At 33.5% G+C, this 4859-nt stretch overlaps 3 long non-coding RNA genes across 3 annotated transcripts; all 3 read left to right on the top strand.

Annotated features, from left to right (window-relative positions):
- Positions 1–403: 403 nt before the first annotated feature.
- Positions 404–1206, top strand: LOC124373496. The gene is made up of 3 exons (XR_006923442.1): positions 404–619; positions 712–930; positions 1019–1206. It is a non-coding gene; the product is annotated as an uncharacterized LOC124373496 (long non-coding RNA).
- A 115-nt stretch (positions 1207–1321) lies between these two features.
- On the top strand, positions 1322–2383 carry LOC124373497. Its single transcript, XR_006923443.1, has 4 exons — positions 1322–1546; positions 1635–1853; positions 1942–2160; positions 2251–2383. It is a non-coding gene; the product is annotated as an uncharacterized LOC124373497 (long non-coding RNA).
- Positions 2384–2551: 168 nt separating this feature from the next.
- LOC124373495 lies at positions 2552–4567 on the top strand. The gene is made up of 7 exons (XR_006923441.1): positions 2552–2777; positions 2868–3086; positions 3175–3393; positions 3484–3702; positions 3791–4009; positions 4101–4319; positions 4409–4567. It is a non-coding gene; the product is annotated as an uncharacterized LOC124373495 (long non-coding RNA).
- Positions 4568–4859: the final 292 nt, after the last annotated feature.

Genomic DNA, 4859 nt, shown 5'->3' with positions numbered 1-4859 from the left:
CAAGGTAAATAACTTAAGAAATAACGAGGAATAAAATATTTATAATAATTACTTTGTTTAAATATATACTAATATATGATTTTTCTTTACAGGTTCCAAGGATCCCAAGAGGAGATGTTGAAGAGACTTTAAAACCGACGCCATGAGAAGAGAGACTCTCTCTACTGATGGTGGTTTGTTCTAAAGCCTCTAAAAAATTCATGGGAGATCGGTATAAACACTACTTAAAGAAGAAATATTAAGCGATCAAGATCTTCTGAAGAATACAGAGAAGAGGTTAGATCCCCCACGGCACGTGAGATAAGACCAAGGTAATAAACTTAAGAAATAACGAGGAATAAAGTATTAATTAATAATTATTTTATATAAATATGTACTAATATATGATTTTTCTTTACAGGTTCCAAGGATCCCAAGAAGAGATGTTGAAGAGACTTTAAAACCGACGCCATGAGAAGAGAGACTCTCTCTACTGATGGTGGTTTGTTCTAAAGCCTCTAAAAAATTCATGGGAGATCGGTATAAACACTACTTAAAGAAGAAATATTAAGCGATCAAGATCTTCTGAAGAATACAGAGAAGAGGTTTGTTCCCACGCGGCACGTGAGAGAAGACGGAGGTAAATAACCTTAGAAATAATGAAGAATAAAGTAATAATTAATAATTTTTTTTATATAAATATGTACTAATATATGATTTTTTTCTTTACAGGTTCCAAGGATCCCAAGAAGAGATGTTGAAGAGACTTTAAAACCGACGCCATGAGAAGAGAGACTCTCTCTACTGATGGTGGTTTGTTCTAAAGCCTCTAACAAATTCATGGGACGTCGGTATAAACACTACTTAAAGAAGAATTATTAATCAGTCAAGATCATCTGAAGAAAAATAAGAAGAGCATTCATCCCCCAGGGCACGTCAGATAAGACCAAGGTAAATAACTTAAGAAATAACGAGGAATAAAATATTTATAATAATTACTTTGTTTAAATATATACTAATATATGATTTTTCTTTACAGGTTCCAAGGATCCCAAGAGGAGATGTTGAAGAGACTTTAAAACCGACGCCATGAGAAGAGAGACTCTCTCTACTGATGGTGGTTTGTTCTAAAGCCTCTAAAAAATTCATGGGAGATCGGTATAAACACTACTTAAAGAAGAAATATTAAGCGATCAAGATCTTCTGAAGAATACAGAGAAGAGGTTAGATCCCACGCGGCACGTGAGAGAAGACGAAGGTAAATAAACTTAAGAAATAACGAAGAATAAAGTATTAATTAATATTATTTTATATAAATATGTACTAATATATGATTTTTTCTTTACAGGTTCCAAGGATCCCAAGAAGAGATGTTGAAGAGACTTTAAAACCGACGCCATGAGAAGAGAGACTCTCTCTACTGATGGTGGTTTGTTCTAAAGCCTCTAACAAATTCATGGGACGTCGGTATAAACACTACTTAAAGAAGAATTATTAATCAGTCAAGATCATCTGAAGAAAAATAAGAAGAGCATTCATCCCCCAGGGCACGTCAGATAAGACCAAGGTAAATAACTTAAGAAATAACGAGGAATAAAATATTTATAATAATTACTTTGTTTAAATATATACTAATATATGATTTTTCTTTACAGGTTCCAAGGATCCCAAGAAGAGATGTTGAAGAGACTTTAAAACCGACGCCATGAGAAGAGAGACTCTCTCTACTGATGGTGGTTTGTTCTAAAGCCTCTAAAAAATTCATGGGACGTCGGTATAAACACTACTTAAAGAAGAATTATTAATCAGTCAAGATCATCTGAAGAAAAATAAGAAGAGCATTCATCCCCCAGGGCACGTCAGATAAGACCAAGGTAAATAACTTAAGAAATAACGAGGAATAAAATATTTATAATAATTACTTTGTTTAAATATATACTAATATATGATTTTTCTTTACAGGTTCCAAGGATCCCAAGAGGAGATGTTGAAGAGACTTTAAAACCGACGCCATGAGAAGAGAGACTCTCTCTACTGATGGTGGTTTGTTCTAAAGCCTCTAAAAAATTCATGGGAGATCGGTATAAACACTACTTAAAGAAGAAATATTAAGCGATCAAGATCTTCTGAAGAATACAGAGAAGAGGTTAGATCCCACACGGCACGTGAGAGAAGACGAAGGTAAATAACTTAAGAAATAACGAAGAATAAAGTATTAATTAATAATTATTTTATATAAATATGTACTAATATATGATTTTTTCTTTACAGGTTCCAAGGATCCCAAGAAGAGATGTTGAAGAGACTTTAAAACCGACGCCATGAGAAGAGAGACTCTCTCTACTGATGGTGGTTTGTTCTAAAGCCTCTAAAAAATTCATGGGAGATCGGTATAAACACTACTTAAAGAAGAAATATTAATCAGTCAAGATCTTCTGAAGAAAACAGAGAAGAGGTTTCATCCCCCAGGGCACGTCAGATAAGACCAAGGTAAATAACTTAAGAAATAACGAGGAATAAAATTATTTATAATAATTACTTTGTTTAAATATATACTAATATATGATTTTTCTTTACAGGTTCCAAGGATCCCAAGAAGAGATGTTGAAGAGACTTTAAAACCGACGCCATGAGAAGAGAGACTCTCTCTACTGATGGTGGTTTGTTCTAAAGCCTCTAAAAAATTCATGGGAGATCGGTATAAACACTACTTAAAGAAGAAATATTAAGCGATCAAGATCTTCTGAAGAATACAGAGAAGAGGTTTGTTCCCACGCGGCACGTGAGAGAAGACGGAGGTAAATAACCTTAGAAATAATGAAGAATAAAGTAATAATTAATATTTTTTTATATAAATATGTACTAATATATGATTTTTTTCTTTACAGGTTCCAAGGATCCCAAGAAGAGATGTTGAAGAGACTTTAAAACCGACGCCATGAGAAGAGAGACTCTCTCTACTGATGGTGGTTTGTTCTAAAGCCTCTAACAAATTCATGGGACGTCGGTATAAACACTACTTAAAGAAGAATTATTAATCAGTCAAGATCATCTGAAGAAAAATAAGAAGAGCATTCATCCCCCAGGGCACGTCAGATAAGACCAAGGTAAATAACTTAAGAAATAACGAGGAATAAAATATTTATAATAATTACTTTGTTTAAATATATACTAATATATGATTTTTCTTTACAGGTTCCAAGGATCCCAAGAGGAGATGTTGAAGAGACTTTAAAACCGACGCCATGAGAAGAGAGACTCTCTCTACTGATGGTGGTTTGTTCTAAAGCCTCTAAAAAATTCATGGGAGATCGGTATAAACACTACTTAAAGAAGAAATATTAAGCGATCAAGATCTTCTGAAGAATACAGAGAAGAGGTTAGATCCCACACGGCACGTGAGAGAAGACGAAGGTAAATAACTTAAGAAATAACGAAGAATAAAGTATTAATTAATATTATTTTATATAAATATGTACTAATATATGATTTTTTTCTTTACAGGTTCCAAGGATCCCAAGAAGAGATGTTGAAGAGACTTTAAAACCGACGCCATGAGAAGAGAGACTCTCTCTACTGATGGTGGTTTGTTCTAAAGCCTCTAAAAAATTCATGGGACGTCGGTATAAACACTACTTAAAGAAGAATTATTAATCAGTCAAGATCATCTGAAGAAAAATAAGAAGAGCATTCATCCCCCAGGGCACGTCAGATAAGACCAAGGTAAATAACTTAAGAAATAACGAGGAATAAAATATTTATAATAATTACTTTGTTTAAATATATACTAATATATGATTTTTCTTTACAGGTTCCAAGGATCCCAAGAGGAGATGTTGAAGAGACTTTAAAACCGACGCCATGAGAAGAGAGACTCTCTCTACTGATGGTGGTTTGTTCTAAAGCCTCTAAAAAATTCATGGGAGATCGGTATAAACACTACTTAAAGAAGAAATATTAAGCGATCAAGATCTTCTGAAGAATACAGAGAAGAGGTTTGTTCCCACGCGGCACGTGAGAGAAGACGGAGGTAAATAACCTTAGAAATAATGAAGAATAAAGTAATAATTAATATTTTTTTTATATAAATATGTACTAATATATGATTTTTTTCTTTACAGGTTCCAAGGATCCCAAGAAGAGATGTTGAAGAGACTTTAAAACCGACGCCATGAGAAGAGAGACTCTCTCTACTGATGGTGGTTTGTTCTAAAGCCTCTAACAAATTCATGGGACGTCGGTATAAACACTACTTAAAGAAGAATTATTAATCAGTCAAGATCATCTGAAGAAAAATAAGAAGAGCATTCATCCCCCAGGGCACGTCAGATAAGACCAAGGTAAATAACTTAAGAAATAACGAGGAATAAAATATTTATAATAATTACTTTGTTTAAAATATATACTAATATATGATTTTTCTTTACAGGTTCCAAGGATCCCAAGAGGAGATGTTGAAGAGACTTTAAAACCGACGCCATGAGAAGAGAGACTCTCTCTACTGATGGTGGTTTGTTCTAAAGCCTCTAAAAAATTCATGGGAGATCGGTATAAACACTACTTAAAGAAGAAATATTAAGCGATCAAGATCTTCTGAAGAAAAATAAGAAGAGGTTTCATCCCCCAGGGCACGTGAGATAAGACCAAGGTAAATAACTTAAGAAATAACGAAGAATAAAGTATTTATAATAATTATTTTATATAAATATGTACTAATATATGATTTTTTTTCTTTACAGGTTCCAAGGATCCCAAGAAGAGATGTTGAAGAGACTTTAAAACCGACGCCATGAGAAGAGAGACTCTCTCTACTGATGGTGGTTTGTTCTAAAGCCTCTAAAAAATTCATGGGAGATCGGTATAAACACTACTTTAAAGAA

This window comes from Homalodisca vitripennis, unplaced genomic scaffold (assembly GCF_021130785.1).
Source record: "Homalodisca vitripennis isolate AUS2020 unplaced genomic scaffold, UT_GWSS_2.1 ScUCBcl_5730;HRSCAF=12600, whole genome shotgun sequence".
NCBI classification, from domain to species: Eukaryota; Metazoa; Arthropoda; class Insecta; order Hemiptera; family Cicadellidae; genus Homalodisca; species Homalodisca vitripennis.
The sequence above is the reverse complement of the archived record's forward strand: the minus strand, read 5'-3'. Positions and strand labels throughout refer to the sequence as shown.